This window comes from Crocodylus siamensis, chromosome 9 (genome assembly GCF_052110815.1).
Source record: "Crocodylus siamensis isolate JL-2025a chromosome 9, ASM5211081v1, whole genome shotgun sequence".
Classification (NCBI taxonomy): Eukaryota; Metazoa; Chordata; order Crocodylia; family Crocodylidae; genus Crocodylus; species Crocodylus siamensis.
The window spans coordinates 60,513,909-60,533,063 of record NC_143403.1 but is presented as its reverse complement, the minus strand read 5'-3'; the positions used below and the strand labels follow the sequence as shown (position 1 = coordinate 60,533,063).

Here is a 19,155-nt window from a genome sequence, read left to right as displayed (position 1 = left end):
TGTCTTAAACTGGAGAGGGCATCTGTCAGGTTCTGAATTGTGTGCCATTGCTGGAGGGGTTGTTTTTTAAAAAATTATTATTACAGTAAGATATTACTGTGAGCTATTGCATTGGCAACTAAGGGATGTTGCCGATATACCTGGCACCACCTTTAATGGTCCTTGCCATGCTTGCAAATTTGGATGATGCACGACAGTTCAGGGGTAAGTTAGTTTGCATCACTTGAAGGGACAGCTCCTCTTTGTTGCAAAGTGCTATCCTGTGGAGAGGTGTTTTTTTCCGTAAATATAAGGTGAAACAGCAGCTCCCTGCTGATGATGCATGACTATTGCATAACTTATTGCTCCTGAATCCTATTGCTTGGCCCTGAAGCAATTGCCAACAGATTTCGCATCAGAAAAAGAAAGGGAAAAACAAGACTTATTTGGAAGTGGAAAGCAGAAGTAAGCACTTCAGTGTCCCTCTCACCCCCGACCAACGTGTGGCTTCCCACGGAAAGAGCCTGATGCTAAGTAGTGTTGTTCAGAGTGTGGTTTCCCTGTGCAGTTAACCTTAATTTCACAAAACCTGGCAAAACACACCACACCGCCGAGACCTTTCAAGTGGGTCTTCCAGCGGTGTTTCTCCACAAAACTACTGCTTAATGGTGATATCATGTTACCGTCCACATATTTTCTCCGCACCTTTTACCTGCCAAGTGGCAGATTTATTTGAGATTAGCTCTGCTGTTTGGGAGCTATTGTTTAATGTTTAAACACAGAGGCTTGGTCTGTGCATGCTTTCACTTTGACCCCGATGTGGATGGTTATTTCTGTTCAGATACCAACAACCCCCGTGACTCGGCTTGACTGGTGACGGTGGCTTTGAGGTGGTGGGTTGTGCGATACGAAACCCCTCCGGGAGCTCTCATCCCCCCAGCCCCCTAAGAGAACATTTTTGTTTCAGAGGTCGGTGTTTCACTTTGACCTCTACTGGCCCGCTGTTGCTGTGGTGATGCATAATATCAATTTTAAAACCTCAGGTAAGAAAATAAACCTTGCCTGACAAAAAACAGAGTTTTGGGGGAAAAAAATCTCTGAACTACAAAATGTCTCAACCTCAAATCCCCTCCAAGTTGCACCATAAACTACGTGAATAGAAAGACAGCTGCTTCCCCATTTGCCCTGAAGGTTAATACAGGCCAGCTCTTTTGAACCAACTGGGAAAGCAACTTCCCCTGTCTCAAGGAACGAGCAGCTTTCTTCTGCTTCCACATTCAGCTCTGAACCTGTGTTGTTGGAAACTGAAATTTAAACTAGATTTTCCTGCATTACCGTAACGGCATTAGGGTAAAGGAGCTATTTTTAATCTTAGTCATTTTTTATGTCTTGATCAACAGAGATTTGATCAACAGGAACATTTTAAACATGCAGGGTGGGTTTGATTTGTATCAAATCGATTTAAATTGCTGTTCAGGAAGCCTCAATTTAATTGCTGTTTTCTACAAGAAGTGCATTCTTGTTGTTTGATATCCTTTATGCACGTAACTTCTGGAACGTCGCGCCTTTAGAGAGAGGTGAGGGCTTGACTGTGTGTACACAAACTTGCAGAGAGACAACAGGGCTGATGGGTTGTCAGGTCTGTTATCCCTCTTCTCCATGTACTGCAGTTGACAGGGAAGTTATCTCTGGAGACAACAAACTCTCCCTATGCCTGAAGAAGGGTGTTTTTGCCCAAAAGCTTGCAAAGAACAATTTTTTCCAACTATTTAGTTGGTCCAATAAAACATATCTGGCTACCCAAAAAATATTCTCTATGATCTCTGCAGACACAAATCCATAGTTTGAGAACTGAAACAAAGCATCACAGAGATGCTTAATGGGATCTTCTGGGCTGAGCACTAAGTCCCATTGGGTCAAGTGGTTTTCTTTAATTTTACTAATCCATAAAAAGCCTCTGAGAATCCCATAAGATTGGGCCCCTAATATAGTCCATTGCCTGTTGTGACCTATTTATAAAACTTCTAAAAAAAGTTACATGAATATGTTGTCTCAAATAGTATATAATTAGAAGTTATAATCTCTATTCCATGATGATCTCTTGGAGCTTTAACATATCTTAAATAAAAACTATCTTTATATGTTTCATTTTTTTACAAAAGCATCTTAAAAATAAAAATACAATTAAATAAAAAATCTGATTGAAATAAAAAATCCAATTTTTTTCAATCAGTTTTTTATCCACCCTATAAACAAGTAATTCAAACTGCTTATCTTTTGGGGATGGGTCGTGGAGCCCCTCCCCAGAAAAACTCTCAGTCAAGTAATTAGTTTTGACTACCTATATGATTTAAATCCTGAAGGGTATTAAAGGCTCAGTCCCATGTGGTGTTTCAGTGGGATACCTGCATCCAAATCCCAGAGCTAAGGGTTAAAACAGTAACGGCTGCTTTAAGCTACATCTGTCTGCTTCCAGATTGCTAGCTAGGGCCTCCAAAGAATATGCTCTTTTTATCCTTTCCTTGGCTTAGCACACTTGCTATTTGCAATATGGGTTATTTTTCTAACGGGAGTTTATTTTTAAAAAAATACTTGGTGTCTTTAATGTTATCTAATACCCAAGCATCTTAGCAATATCATGTTGTTATTAAGAGTTCTTTTGAGAGACTATTATCCTGAAATACGCTTTCAAGAGGAGGTGGATTTAATAAGAAGCAAGTCACTGTTCTCTAGCTTCAGATTTTCAGTAAAAAGAAAACTTTTTTATTTTTTCCACCCTAGTCTCTCCTCTACTCGGAAAACAGGTAATGCATCTTCTTCAGAAATGTGGAAGAAAATAGGTTTGCAGAACAGATTAGCCATAAAAGCATCTCATTGTCAATATTTCATTGTGTAGATATTATGTACCTAAATGGGAGGAAGAGGGAGGGGAAAGGGAGCATGTACCAAAAATTGACCTCTGGTTTTAAATACCATATGAAAATTAAAAAATGCAATTCAACCAACATTACTGCATTAGTGTACAACAGGGTACTTATTCCTGGGTTCATTATGGCAGCTTTAGAAATTCAACTATAATGCCACGCTTAATGTGGATTCACAGAATATATTAAACACACAGAAGAATATAAATCAAACATAGGTAAGCCTCCCATAACTGAATAACACAAGACAGTTTTAAATTAAGACTTGTACTGACATAGGTTCAAAGGCCCCAGTCTACATCAGAACCTCTATGGGTTAGAAATGCATTTGAAAATATGATCCCTGCCTTAAAAAATGTAAAGCTAAACAGAGAATCAAAGTAATAAGCAAACAGTAAAATATTGGCAAAAGGATTTAAAAAATAAAAAGTAAAAACAGAAAATAAACAGAAAGCTCCCAATGGCCCTAGTGGGAAAATGTAGCGTAAAATAATGAATACATGTAAATCATCAAAAAGATCTTCACAGTTAGGACATGAAATTTTAATAGATGGTTAAAATCATTATTATCTATTAAAATTTCATGTCCTAAATTGTCGAAGCTCTGATAATCTTTCTTATATATCTTATAGATGTAGGACCTTGCTTTTTTAGATGGGACTATACAAATAACTAGTGCTTTTACTCATATATGTTAGCTTTCTAGTCATAAACCCTATTGGGTACATCCTCAGTTTCCATGTCCAGTTTAAATAAATCTGATGGTACAAACATGTCCTTGGTGTCTCATCAAGTTTTGCAGTGTAATACATTTTGCTCCCAATAAAGCAAGAGTCTAGCCCTGTTAGGAAATGCTTATAATGTGGGTGAATTTGGAAAGGTATTTTCTAAAAATCTCTATAGAGTTTCATAGTTGGTAGGGTTGGAAGGGACCTGAGCAGATCATCAAGTCTGACCCCCTGCCATGGCAGGAAAGAGTACTGGGGTCAAATGACCCCAGCAAGGTGATTGTCAAGCCTTATCTTAAAGACCCCCAGGGTAGGAGCCTGCACCACTTCCCTTGGAAGCTGGTTCCAGACCCTAGCCGCCCTGACCATGAAGTAGCGCCTCCTGATGTCTAGCCTGAATCTACCCTCTGCCAGCTTGTGACCGTTATTCCTAGTCACTCCTGGCGGTGCTTGGGGGAACAGGGACTCCCCCAATGCCTGCTGGCCCCTCTGACTAGTTTGTAACAGGCCACTAGATCCCCCTCAGCCTTCTCTTGTGGAGGCTGAACAGGTTCAGGTCCCGTAGCCTCTCCTCATAGGGTCTGCCCTGCTGTCCCCGGATCATACGAGTGGCCTCCTCTGGACCCTCTCCATGCTGTCCACATCCCTCCTGAAGTGCGGCACCCAGAACTGGACGCAGTACTCCAGCTGTGGCCTGACCAGTGCCGCATAGAGGGGGAGGATCGCCTCCTTGGACCTGCTCGAGATGCATCTGTGGATGCATGACAAGGTGTGGTTGGCCTTCCTGACTGCCTCCCAACACTGCCGGCCCATGTTCATCTTGGCATCGGTGATGACTCCAAGATCCTTTTCTGCCTCTGCACTGACGAGAAGGGAGTTCCCCAGCCTGTAGGTATGGTGCGGTTCTTCCTCCCCAGGTGCAGCACCTTGCACTTGTCAGTGTTGAATCCCATCCTATTCTCATCTGCCCACCCCTGTAACCTGTCTGGGTCTGATTGTAGCCTATTCCTCCCTTCTAACGTGCCCACATCCCCCCACGTCTTAGTGTCATCAGCAAATGTGAACAGGGTGCTTTTCACCCCCTCGTCCAAGTCACTGATGAAGATGTTGAACAGTGTGGGCCCGAGGACCGAGCCCAGGGGGACCCCACTGCCCACATCCCTTCAGGTAGAAAATGACCCATCCACCACCACTCTCTGGGTGCGGCCCTCCAGCCAGTTGGCGACCCATTTGACTGTGTGGGTGTCTACACCACAGCCCCCCAGTTTCTTAATGAGAACAGGGTGAGAGACAGTGTCGAAGGCCTTCCGAAAGTCCAGGAAGACTCTGTCCACTGCTACCCCTGCATCTAAGGACTTGGTGACCTGGTCGTAGAAGGCCACCAGGTTGGTCTGACAGGACCTGCCTCTAACGAACCCTTGTTGGTTGCCCCTACGCGTGATCTCCCCCACTGGCCCCTCGTGGACATGTGCCAGGATAATTCTCTCAAAAAGCTTGCCCAGGATTGAGGGAAGACTAACTGGCCTATCGTTCCCCGGGTCCTCCTTCCTCCCCTTTTTGAAGGTGGGAACCACATTGGCCCTCTTCCAGTCCTCCGGTACCTCACCAGAGCACCACGAGTGCTCGTACAGCCGTGCCAGGGGTCCCGCAATCACCTCAGCTAATTCCCTCGGCACTCGGGGTGGAGATCGTCCGGACCAGCTGGTTTAAATACATCCAGTCCCTCCAGACGTTCCCTGACTAGTTTGCTCAGTATATAAAGTCTAAACTACCTCTGTCTCTGGGTTGGGCTTTTGAAAGAGCAGTTAGGTTTAGCTCATCTTTATCCCATCTTCCCATCTTAACTACACCTGGATTTCTTCTCTCAAAACTATTCAACCCACAGTCCTCTCTCATACACACAGGTGAGTTAGTAGAAAACATTTAACCTTTCTGTGGTGGATCAACACTTTCTTGCCACACCAGTTACTTCAGGCAAAATTTTCCAACCTATTACACCATGCCATTTGACAATCTGGCAATAGAAGAAGCAGGTGTTTAGACAAGAAAGAATGGGAAACTAAAACCAAGTAGCAATACAGCTGATGAACTTTCTCTTTATCATAATCCTGTAGTCCTGAGGCACTTCACAGACTTGACCAATGGAGTCTAAACTCAAAAAAAAAAAAAAAAAAGTAAACTTAACTCAGGCAAGTTTAGCCACTGCTAGTGTAAAAGAGGGAATATATTTAATACTGCTCATCAGCACTACATAATACTTTAGCACAGGAAATGAATCCTCTGATCTGAGAATAATAAGAGAGTGTAGGTAGGGAAGTGGCAATGTGTTAATTCAGTGTTTGTTAAGAAGATACAGGTGAATGCAAACACTGAATCATCAGTGACACTTTTTGTGGCGCTTGGGCGTCTCTTAAGCATCTAACCCAGTCAAAAAGGGTTTGCAGCCAGGTGTGCAAACATTATTCACAAGATAAGCCCTGATATTTCAAACAGAAATCCATAGTTTTAAAAACTGTTAAGCGTTGTGGTCTTTCTGCAACAGAAGAATTGCTATATTTTTCTGTAGTCAAAAATCAAGTGCAAATGAAGAGCTGTCATTTACCAAGGGTTGCCTTGAGTCTATCAAGGGGTACCTTGAGACTAAAAAAAGGATGAGAACCACTGGTTTAACCGCATTTCGTTTGTCAGAACTAATGATCAAATCATGACTTTAAAATACAACTCAAAATTCATCTGTACCTTTATTTAGCTGTTAACCAATCAAAATCCAATAAAACAATAATATTTTGAAAGGGGGAGTCATTTTCTGTTTGGGTTTTAAGTAGCCAAATTTTTAAAGAAAAGTAACTGGCAAAAAGAAAGTGGGGGGAGGAGGGCAAGGCATCTAGTAAAAGACCACCCGAGATGCACTTTTCTTAAAACAATGCAAAAAAGCCTTGTATGTGTTTTACCAGGAAGATAGTGGTGTGTAAAGTCAAAACAGTCAGAACAACATATCATAACTGTCGGTCTTATTCCTGTACAGCGGACTCCTCTATTGTATTAATAGAGTGAAGCATTTTGTTACTAATCTAATTTACCAGTCACTTACAGATATTTCTCCAGTCAGACTGGTGAACACAGTTAAAACCTGTCTTGTACCTAGAGTTCCCTGGGGTGCAAAACTAATTGATTTTACCAGTGGGGCTCATCCATTTTAAGGTAATTCCCAGTGAGGAGACTCATTTTTTTTAAGCTGTCGCTGTTCCAGTGCTTCATAATAAATGTCTACGCTCCCCATATTCGTATCATGGGATAGTCTGAAGGGATTTGATACAAAATGATGAATGCTAGTAATAATCTGGGTTTTTTTCCATTCACACGGAAAAGTGTCCATTTGCTAACAAAGTGAAATGCTTGAAGGAGGAAAGTCAACAAGCTGTTTTAAAACGTTATTTGGTGGCTAAAAAGGAATGTGCGTCTTAGTTGCTTTGGTATAAGAAAGTCTGGATTTAATGATGCTTAAAAATGAGACATTAAGAAATGGAATGACTTAAATCCATATTAAAATGATTACTTATTAGAAAGCCTAATTTCTATAATTAACATTAATTTCTCAATTAATGCCCATAAACTTAAATCCAAACAAGCTAAGCAAACCAAATGATAATGTATCTTGTTTATCAGTATATCCTAGATTCAATCTCACAGCTTTGATCCCTAGTTGTGTAACCATAGTTGAAAATAATCACAAAATTTGCAGTAACATATAACAACAGCATGGTAGATACTGGAATATCTATTTTCTGTCACAGGGATGAGAGAATTTTGCAGCTTTGTGTCAAGGCATCTAGTTTTTATCTTCCCCTTAACAACAGATGTCCTATATGACCTTGGGAAAGTGACCTAGCCTCTATGCCTCAATGATCCTTCCAGTAAGTGATAATTAATATTATTTTTTGTAATTAGCACAATGTTATTGAATTAAATTAATTTCTGTCTGAAAGGCATACCACTATGTCTGGATGCATGGCACTTGACAAGGACAAAGTGTTCTTATCTATATTTACTAAAGACGTCCATTTGAGGATACACAGATCCCAAACACCAAGGTGACATTAATAGTCTTTACATTATGAATAACTGGTGAAAATGTGGGAACAAACAGTACTTTAAACACTTTCCTTAATCGATTTTGTCCCACTGATAAATCATCCCTTTGTGGAAAGATGATATTACATCTAATTCTGCTATCATTTTTCATGCATTTAATATAACTGCCAAGTGCCTGGTTGGTTGTTCGGAGTTTATTATGAGTCTCTAAGCAGCCAGTCAGTACTGTAGTGTTTTGATACAAGAGGGTTTATAATCCAATCTAGCTTTTATTAGCTCACATAACCTGGTGAATGGGGAGTGCTTGGTAAAGTTATACCATTCACCCTTCCTTTACAAAAGAATCTCTCCATTGGTCTGATGATATTGATGGTAATAGAAGCTGACTACAATAGAAGAGTGCCTGGGGATGACAGGGTCTGAACTCATTTCAGAAACATGGTGGCTAGTAGCCAGTGTCCACAGAGCAAAATGTAATAATAAGCAATTATAGAACATTCTTCTTCAGAGGCCATTCAAAATAACTGTTTAACTCTTATATCACTTCTGGGCAGTAGTTTTTATCCCCATTTCTCAGATGGTAAAACCGAGGTTCAAGAGGTTAATATCCAAGTTTTGCAAAGCTTGAGCCCACACTACATTAGAACACCTGATGCTCTTGTGAAAAGTCAAGATTTGCGTGTGTTTGCAAGCCAGGGGAATCTGTGTCAAAACCATGATTAGAATTTAAATTTTTGAGTTTCCCACGTTGTGCGTAATTAAGACTATCTCTCTTACTATAGCATTCAGAAGATGCTTTTTCAATCTTTCCATGAAAGAAGGCTAGCAGACTGATTTGACAAAAAGGTTTTCATTAACCTCTGCCAAGCATTAGGTGTGGCTGTAGCAACTGCAAATTTATAGATGTGCTTTAAAAGGGGGGAAAAATCCTTAACTGAATATTTAAAAATGTGGAGCATATTTTTTCTCCTTCATTTTCTGACAAATGCAGAAATAAAACTAAAAGTGAAATGAGGTTTATATTCCTTCATGTGCAGAAATCAACATACAGCCAAATAGAAATAAACTGTGTATCAAAGAAAACCTTGCCTGGCCCTATCTGCTATTGTACAGTACAATGTAATTTCATATTCCATCACCATCTTGAAATCAAGGTAGATTCACTTTTTACCTTCTTTTTCCATTGACTGCTCTTCACACTAAATGTAAATTTTCTCTCTCCCTCTACACTTCAGTATTATAATTCAGCTTCATTACCATGGCTACAGAAATGTCAAACTTCCATTACCGCAAACTTCTGCTGATTTTATTTTTGTTCTAGTCCTTTTGCCTTTTATTTTCGTCTCTTTCCAGATTGAAATAATACAAATATAGGCTTCTTCTCATTGGATGACAGGGGGAGAACAAAAAGAAGTGCCTATTATGTATCAGGAACTCCCATCAATTAGCCTTTATAGGGGTGTTTAACTGCATTGCCCTGGAGAGATTCCAATTAAAATAATTACATTCTGACCATTTCAAACTCCCTCTGTTGTTCCTGTTGGCTAAACAGCATCCTTCTGCACTGACTATCCTAGAAATGGGATGGAGTGATCATGTGTTATTTAAAATGGATTACAGTTTTCAGTGGTGGAGAAAGTGATCCCCACAGAGCTCGGAGGCCTCTCCTCAGTCTGCCGACCTGTTCCATGATCCCATTGCAGGATTAGAACTATAATTTGGAAAGAAACCTATGGGGTCCTATGCACGTGCAGGGAGCCGGTTCCGACTTGCTGGAAATCCAGCGTGTTGGATCAGACTCAACTAATCAAGTCTGATGGAGCACAGAAATGAATGTACTCCAGCAAATCCCAGCATCACATGTATCGGTGTGTCTGTGCTGAAAAATGCTGGCAGGGTGCTTTGAACTAAAGCTTGGTTGATGAGTTTTAGATCAAAGCACGCCTCTGCCATTCTTCGGCATGAGGGACACTAATATACCTGATGCTTCAATGCTTTTAATTAGTTCAGTTCACTAATTAAAGTGCCTCCTGGAGCACATGTAAAAATGCCCTACTATTCTGTAGCTATCATGGGAACAACATTTTCTAGAGAAACTTATTTCTATTTCCTACTTATTCACTCTTTTCCGCACTTGTTTTGAACCATCCATAGGCCCAGTCTCTGCTGGACAATACTGGTCCGGCCCACAATGCACCGTGCATGCCTTCACCCACCTTTGTGAGCTGAGCAGGAAACGGTTTGCTCGAGTTCAAGATTCTTCTCATTCCATTTGGACACGTTTGTGAAAAAACAGATCAGATATGCACTGCATCTCGCCCAGCCCCAAAATACCCATTTGTGCATGCTCGGGCTGCTGTCCTGGGGTGTGGTATCCCACCTGCAAGTCCCTGCTTTACCACATTCAGACCACGCTTAAACCTCAATCTTCGAGGCTCTAGGAGGGTTCCCTAACCACTAGGCGGTTGGCTAGGCTGGGGTTGAGGGATCTCTCTTAGTCTCTCCTGTCAGAGCTCTTTTGCTTTGTATAAATAAATATTCATTAGGCCAGAGAGATAAAGTAGCCTCTGGGTATGTCTACATGTCCTATTAATGCAGTTTGAGCTTACTGCACAGTAAATAAAGTGCAGTAAGCTCCCCCCGCCCGGAGCACATCTACATGTATGCCCATCAGGAGCAAATTTGCTCCCCATGCGAGCAGTTCAGTGTAGTGCTATTCCTGCCCTGCTCTGCCCCCCTACAGCACCCAGGATGAGCTCCAGGCTCCCCTGGGAGCAGCTGCAGGCTGGAAGGAGGCACTGGAGTCAGGCCTGGGCTTTATAGGGTGGGAGGAGCTGTCCCACCTCCAGGGCAGCTGCCTCTCAGCCCTGCACCCTGATCTGGGAAACTGTCCCCTGCCCCAGGCAGCCACCTCCTTCCCAGCCCTGCGCCCCTATGCCTGCCAGTCATTCGGGTGGCTAGAGCCCTCAGTTGGGAAAAGGGAGTGTGACTGAAGCAGAGCAGGGATTTGAAATGTGGCCTCAGATTCCAGGGGAGTGCCCTAAACACTTGGTTATTCTTGGGTGGAGAGTCAACTCTTGCTTTAGCTAGACCAGTGGTCTCCAACCCTTTTAAGTAGATCGTCTTTGGCATTTAGAAGTAACCCAAGATCTATCATGTGCCACCACCAGCCCAGCAGATAAGTCTGTGGGGAGGGAAGGGGAGGCAGATTCAGGCACAAGGAGAAAAAATTATTTGGGGGTGCACCTCCCCAGCAGGTAAGTACCACCTGGCCAGGGCCCCACTGAACTTATCCTTGCTCCTGCCTCTGTGGCACTATCCCTCACCCTGGGGGCCTTGATCTAGCCCCTGCCCCCTCCCTCCCCCATGGACTGACCTGCTGGGCTGGGGCAGGTGCGTGCATGCGTGCACGCACATGGGCACCCCACTCCAGCCTTGGATCGACTCCAAGAGGCTCCGAGATCTACCGGTGGATCGAGATCCACTGGTTGGTGATCACTGAGCTAGACATTTTACACCCAAGGAATCTTTTCTGAAGAAAGTTTTGGGATCTTCCCCCTCCTGTAACTGATGTGGTCCCGCTGAACAAAGATCATTTTTGATGAACTGGCATGTTCTGTCCAAAAGGAAGTTTTGTAAGAAAATTCCCAGCCAGCTCTAATTCCACAGATACTGCTGGAAGATTAACAAACAGCAGTAGACCGTAGAGAGTAACAAACACTGCTAGAGCAGTGCTAAACAAGTAAAACTAGAACTGCAGCATCAGGCCGATGAAGAAAAATGAAATAAAAAATATAGAACGGTTCACACATGTGCAGCTTGTAGCATTTGTGCCAAATATGACAGCACATTTTTGGAGATGCAAACTGAAGTCATGCACCAGATGATTTTTTTGCTGTATGCTAAACAATACAGCATTGAGCTAATGCATGAGATCCCAAAACTGGAGCTTAGCAGCCTATTATTGTGATCCCTAGCCGAGCCGGTGCAGAAAAGAAACCACAAATCTAGAAACCTTGAATTAGAGTTTTAAAGCTTGTTTTAGATTTCATGCGGCAAGGTGTTGCTGGTAACACTGCCAAGGAAGTATGGGGTTGTTTTTTAAATGTGCCTTTAATGGGCTGAGGCACTAGGGAGATATCCCATAAGCAGCAACAGTGCCTGCTACCAAAGTACTGGCTCGCTGCTCTCCCTGTTCAGAGGGAAGATGAGGGCTTTATAGTGTAGCTCCCTACTCCGAATGGAAACAAGCAGAAAAGACGACAACAGAGACACATTTACTAAACTCCCCCTCACAATCATAAATATAATTGCACATAACCTTGACTTGTGCTCAGCTTTGCCTTGAAAAGCAATTCAAATGAGTACTCAATTCTAGCATAGCTAGCCATAAATTACATGTTCGACTTTGGGCTATTGTATCTCGCTTCCTTCACCTGTCTGGGTTTACAGCATGCTACAAATGCATTACACATAAATATGTCCTTTTCTTCTTCTATGAAGGCTGTAGCTGCCCACGGACTAGCTTCACGACAGTGAGGGCCAGTCAAAAGCAAGGCAAAAACTGCTTCTTTATGCGCAGTACCATCTGAAAGAGTGGCTTACCCTATGATAATAAAGCATGTCAGATCCAAGACATAGGAAAATATAAATATGTACCTTTCTGAATATAGCAGAAGCTGTTCCCTCTGATCTTTTCCTGTGCTGCTCTGATGTAGATTTTATAGAATAAGAGTCCAGGAGCCTGCAGTCGTCTCAGTCACATTTGATCACATCACGGGAATAGCTTATGGGCTCTCTTACACACAGCTTCTAAAAGGAGCAGTATCCTTTTCCCCAACTCTTCATTACACAGATTACAGCAGCCATTTCTTAAAGGTGCTCAGCCCTGGAGTGACCTCAGAAGACACTATTTATCTTGGCTCTATCCTCTGGTGACACTGTTCTTCTTAATTGGCTGCTGCACAGCGAATGTTGCCAAAGTCAGGTGTGAGCCAAATTTATCCTCAGTTTAAAGCCAATGGGGTGACACCAGGGTTGAATTTGGCCTAAAGGAATTAATTCTCTTTTTCAGTCCAGGCTTATCACACCGTAGTTAATGCACAAATGGTAGCGACAAGACCCTTGCATGTCGATATACTGTAGTGCTGCCAGAGACTTATTTAATCCAATTGCTTAAGAGTATGAACTAGACAAGGAATGGAAAATGATCCATGCATTATAACAGGGAGCAGCAGGCTGAAATAACACAGCTTGGTCTGAAGCAGGTCACCACTTCTACTCCAACACAGCCACCACTGCTACCTTCACAGGCTGCATAAATCTGGCCCACAGGCCATAAGTCACCTACCCATGCATTACAGAGTATTAAATACTACATTTATAGGTTGGACTTAGAAAACTATTCTGCAGATTGTGTTCCTCCAAGTGTGATATTACACTGGGGTGTCAAGTCTCTTCCCTTTACGGCAGGACAGTTGAATAGCAACTCACCAAACAGCAGGAGAAAAAAATGAAAAACCATTTCTGATACAGCCGGGATCTGACTGAATTGTTTCCCCCTCTTTATTGTCTCTGGGAATCTTAGTACGTCTGGAAGGCAGCACACTTTCTACAGAGCTGTCCCAGGAGCTGATCTAAAGAGGGACTGCACAGACGCTCTTAGATCTGTTCTATGTAATATTTTTGTATTGATGTATACTTAGGGGTACTTTTTACCAGTCGTTACATTGATATAGTATCTAGCATGGATGTGTGAAGCTAGACTGATATATAAAGCTGACCTATCCTTTTAGAGCAAAATTCACTTATTTTCCCAGAAACGTACAGAAAAAATCTTTACATCACTCTAACTGCCTCTAAATAAGGAGGTTGGGGATAACCTTAAAGAGGTACAACTTCTGAGTTTTGATTTGGTCTTGGAAAACGAGTTGGGCAGTCAACAGTGAACACAAGAGATTAAAGCCTGATTTTTAAAACCCTGAACAAAGCAAATACAGAGAGAAATGACAACCAGACACCTATAGCTCAAGTGAAGCACTTCCCTCCTCCTTTTGAGCCTTCTACTTTCAGAATATTATTTGATTTTTTTTTCTGTATGTGTGCTTGCTATTTTCCAAACTCAAGTTAATTTCCTTTACTGAGAAAGATGTGATAAAGAACTTTGAAAAAAAAATGTAGCTCATACAAACTAGGACACTGTGTGGATGATATCTGATGGGAAGAGTTAACAGACAAGAAAGGTGCCCAGCAATATTGCACTCGAAAATTTACCAGAACAAGAGAAGCAACAGTAGTGTAATGCAGGGGCCAGAGGGGGAGGGAGGAAGGGCAAATGGGATAGCCACCCCAGGCTCTGTCTTTGTGAAAGTACACAAAAATAGCTGCAACCAGTGGCAGCTGAACATGCCACTGTGATTGGCACCGTAGCAGCTGGCACCACCCTGGGCACTGTGCAGCTGCCCAGTTACACCTCTGAGAAGCAGCATAGACTACTTAGTGAGGCTGTTCAGTGCTTGTCATGCCAACCAGAGTCCAAATCACAGAGAAGTACGGCTTAGATGGGACCCCTGGAAAGTCTCATCCAACCCCCTGCCTGAGGCAGGAACATCCCCATCCAAACCATCCCACACAAATCCTTACCTAACCTATTCCTAAAACTACGCAATCACTAGGGTGACCACCCATTCCTAACTGGGTGGAACAGCCCTGAAATTTAAAGAACAAGTCCCTGTCCTGGGCTGAATGGCTCCGGGACAGCATTTGTCCCAGATGCCCCAGTATGGTGCAGTGATCTGGGTTTTCCAAAAACCACAGGTTTCCCCTTGCAGGTTGGCATGGTTTCAGTCTGCAAGGGGCCGCTTGGGGCTGGAGACAGTGGGACGCAGAGGGTGCCACATGCACATGTGCATGCACACACAGACCTGCAGGCAAGTCTGATGGCAGGGAGGGGGACAGATGGAGACCCCCGTGGTGTAGGAGGGAGTGGGGCAGGGTTGGGGGCACTGCCCAGCCAGGGCACTGCATGGGGCCCAGGGCAGGAATGTGTGGCTGCAGGGCCTGGCTGAGGAGCAGGATGGAGCCCACTCCCCGCTGCTGCGCACATTCCTAGGGAGGGGCCATGGGGGAACATGCCCCCCCAGATTTGTATGTGGGGCAGAAGAGGAGGTGGTCTTGGGGTTTCCTGCCATGCTGTCTTGGCCAGCGTGGGGCTCCTTGGGGAGGGCAGCAGGGTGGAGAGCCCCGAGCCTGGAGCAGGCAGTCCACATCCCCTCCTGCCTCCCATGGGCTCTGCTCTGCTCAGCTGTGCTTCAGGGAGAGGGTTTCAGAGGGGAAAGGTGGGCATGTGTCCCGCCTTCCAATTTGGAAAAGGTGGCCACCCTACAATCAACCCTCGTGCACAGCTACAAGGCACAGCATCATAACCTACCCCAGGTAAATCAGAGGGCTGTTAGTGTCCTGTTGCTACAAGGGTTTTTTTAAATATGCTCTAGAGATCCAAGAAAGAAGACCACTCTGCTACAGAAAAAGGCAAAAAAAAAAAAGTCATAGTCTGTACCAAATTGACCCCATGGGTAAAATTCCTTACTGACCCCAAATGTAGCAATTGGTCTGATCCTAAGCAGAGGGGCAAGACCCTCTGGCCAGAAACCTCCCAGTTTTAGTCCTAGCAGGAGCACTGGCAAACCCCAGTCAAAATCCCCAGCCTTACCTGCAGCCAACACCCAGTACTTTTGAGGAAAGTGAAAAAACACCCCTATTGTATAGCAACCGGAGAGAGAAAAAAAATCCTTTCCAGCCCCATGCAGCAACTAGTAAAGCTCAGAAGTTTGGGAAATACCCAGATACCCATAGTACAGACATAGCTATGCCTAAATCATCCCTGACCAATCCTCCCCTTAAATACCTCCAGTGATGGAGATTCTGCAACTTCCTAGGCCATCTATTCCACTGCCTCACTTCTAACTGAAGTTTTTTCTTGATAACCAATCTAAACCGACTTTGCTAAAACTTTAAGCCACTGGTTCTTGTCCTGCTCTGTATAGCAAGAGAAAAGGTATTACTCCCTCATCTTTATGGCATCCCTTCAGATATCTGAAGACTGCTAGCATGTTCTTTCTTAATCGCCTTTTCCACCATCTGAACATGTCTATTTCCTTCTCTCCTCGCATGACTTGCCTTCCAAGAGCAGAGACATAGTTAGCATGCGAGTCTGAAGTGCTATGCTATACACCTCTGATTTAGTTAGTCTACAAGGTGCAAATCTGCCCTGCCTTTTGCCTTCCAAGCCCTTTATCATTTTTTGTCACTCACCTCTGCCCCCTCTAACTTCTCCACATCATTTAAAAATGTGGAGCCCAAAACTGCATGCAATACTCCAGATGAGGCCTAATCAGTGCCAGGTAAAGAGGCACTATCACTTCTTGTGCCTTGTATCTAACGCTCCTGTTGATGCAGCCCAGAATTGAATTTGTCTTTTGTGCAGCATCTAAAATGTTATTTTTAGAGTGAAAATCCTCTTGCTTTGAAGGTTTGCTGACTTCTCATGAAAAAGACTGGATGGAGACAATTTAAGATCATCACATTTCTCTATCTCCCCCCTCCCTTTCTTATGTAACTTGACTCATTTACATAAAATGAAGATTTTTTTTTTTGCTTTAGATTTCATTTTCTCCTGCTGTTTCTTCCTCACTTGAAATCAATTAGCTATTGAGGAGGTACCACAAACAAAAAAATTAAAATTCAGTTCAGGAAGGAATAAAGAGAATAAGCTGCTGATCTTCTAAACAACAGAAAAAGCCTATTTCCAGCAAAAGTTTTTGTTATTAAATTAAGGAACCTGAAGTATTGAAAAAAAATATAAAATATGCTGGAAAGTTTCTAAATAGAACCCTTTTAATTTTGACTGTCAGCAGCTATTTCAAAGTAGAAGAAAACTATTTTAAAAGAAAATGATGACGTGTCTTGATGAGGTATTTTAAACAATATGGTGTCACTGACTTTTCTTTGAAATGAATACAAATAAGAGTGAAATTACATTATGACTTAGTTTAGTTTTGGAAACACAACTTCGTTCCTTTTAGCTGTATCTTCATATTTTACATATATAATCCCAAATTTTCAATGCGGGAAAATCCCCAGGTTTTAACAAAACAGTGGGGCCTATAGAGTCTTTACATCATGGGGGTGGGGGGCTTTAAATATCAATCACTGTCTCTGGTATTTCTATACAACGATTATGAATTTTAACCACTTAGACATATTAAGCTCTTACAAACATTGACATACTTCACCGTTCTTTCAAACTGCAAGCTTCAACTAAAGATCTCTTTCCATGCCAATGTCACAGCAGGACAACTATAAAAACTGCATATAATTTACAATTTCTGTAAACCACAAAGCAAAAGAACCAGAACTCAAGGATTCTTAATCCACAACTCTTCAACTGAAATTTCTCGTGCAGACAACCACAAGCCATTTTGACTGCTTTTTCCATATCTGTGTCTCTATGGAGTGAGTAGATATCCTTTATGTATCAGGAAACCTCTCAGACTATGGTGTTTCCCATACGCTTATCTGGTTTGCAGCACCGTACCTAGACTCCTGGTGGCCCTGGGTGAACTTTTAGTATCAGGCCTCCCTTCACCAGAGATAATGATAATAATAATTATATTTTCACCATTTTCGGGCCCCCTTTCTGTCCAGGCCCCAGGTGGCCACCCAGTTTGCCCATGCCTGTGTCCAGCCCTGCTGGTTTGACTATGATCCATGTCGTCTACTGATGACTAAAGAGCCAGTCACTTCAATCCTGCTGTCACCAGCCCGTCTCACTGCTGCTCTTGACTTTCTGTGCCCTCTCCTATCACACCCACACAGACAAGCCCACTCCTTTCACTTACACCATTCCTGTACCTTTTGTGCAATTCTCAGGGGATTCACTTTCTCCTGCACCTCCACAGATTAGATCAGGCTCCACAATGGCCGTCGACCGCAGAAAAGGACGTGTCTGGGACCACAAGTGAGGCTGAAAATAATTGCGAAGTCTTTCCTGTCTGCGGAGGAATGTTTAGCTCAACCCAAGAACCGGTTCCACCGCCCTGCGTAGGCTGTACAGTAAGGCAGGACTTCTGTACTTCACCTCCCACCCCTGCCAAACAATGATAACGGGACAAGGACAGACACTACCTTCCTCGCGCCCCAGAAGTATTGGATTCCTCCTCTTTTCTTTGCAGCAAGTGGAGATAGGAAATGCTATGCAAGTATAAGGGGAACAGAGCCAAAAAAAAAATTGGAAAGACAAAACAGTTTGAGTTAATGATTAAACTGTTGCAAAATCATTATATGCAGGATGTCTCAAACTGACTCTCTGTGTGAAAACTGTTAATGTTTCACTCACACACAACAAAATCCTTCATGATAAAGAGGCAGTAACTTAAAAATTGTCTTTAAGATTAATCCAAAAATAAGAGAGTCTGCCTCTTGGCAGCATTGTTTTTGGCTCAGAAAACACAGATTTTAAGTACGTGTCAGATATGTGTTGAGTTTATTTAAAAAAAAAAATCATAGCCACATTACATTGTCAGGCCCCTGTGTGTTATCAAACTATATTATTTACAATATGTTGAAAAAACATCTCCCTTGCAAATAAATGCAGTGACAACTAAAACTGAAAATTACGGCCAAAATTAAAAAAAAAAAAAATGCCTGGCTACAACTGGCAAAACCCAGACAATATGAAGCTGAATCCAATAGCTTGTCTTTTAAGAAGTTTGTTTGCAGCCCAGATTTCTAAAAGAAAGTCTTCTTCCATAACAAGCAGACAGCTCCACGGAAGAGCAAATGTGACGTCAGTGCAACTTGTCAGCACAAGACAGTTCTGAGCGTGGCTCTGCAAGGGTTTTCAAAAGATGGTTAGCCATGTTAGTCTGATGTCAGGAAGAAGGCAGGGCAGGGTGGTATCTTCGGGTGTCATTACACGTGCTGCCCTTCTTCATTAGATAGTGTTTTTTCTAATGCTTATTAAACTGTCACAAAAATCACGTGGATGTCAAATCAGCCCACTGGTAAGTGAAAAAATATACATATCCGAACTGCAGTAGAGTCTGCTGATCCTGAATAGGCTTCACCAGCCATCTTTGGATACACAGATACAATAATCATGGAAGACTATCACCCTTGACTGCGAGGGATTGGCGAAGTAAAAAATAAAAGGAGAGAGAAAGCTGACGTTCCATCTTAAACAGGTAGCCCAACCAGTAGCTCAAAAGCTACCACTTGATACCAATAATTCTGAATCAGATTATGGTAACTGCAGCAACACCTCCTCTCCACTGCTAGTGCAGATCCTTTCCGCCTCGGCCTCACGTGTGGATCTGGGATAGACTGTACTGATTGGTCTTGTGGAATTTTTTGGCCAGAGACAGAATCTGCCC

The 19,155-nt window shown here is 42.8% G+C and overlaps 1 protein-coding gene across 6 annotated transcripts in view; it reads right to left on the bottom strand.

Annotated features, from left to right (window-relative positions):
- COMT (catechol-O-methyltransferase) overlaps positions 1 to 19,155 on the bottom strand; it is a 38,138-nt gene that overhangs the window by 16,051 nt on the left and 2,932 nt on the right. The window contains exon 1 of one of the 6 annotated variants that reach the window (XM_090062559.1): positions 17,909 to 17,995. The exons of 2 other annotated variants lie outside the window; for them this stretch is intronic. The gene's annotated coding sequence lies outside the window, so the exon portion shown is untranslated. Of the gene's footprint in view, positions 1 to 12,382; positions 12,576 to 17,622; positions 17,876 to 17,908; positions 17,996 to 19,155 lie in introns of those variants that run through there. 3 more of the 6 variants (XM_090062560.1, XM_090062556.1, XM_090062558.1) reach the window with 3 other exon arrangements.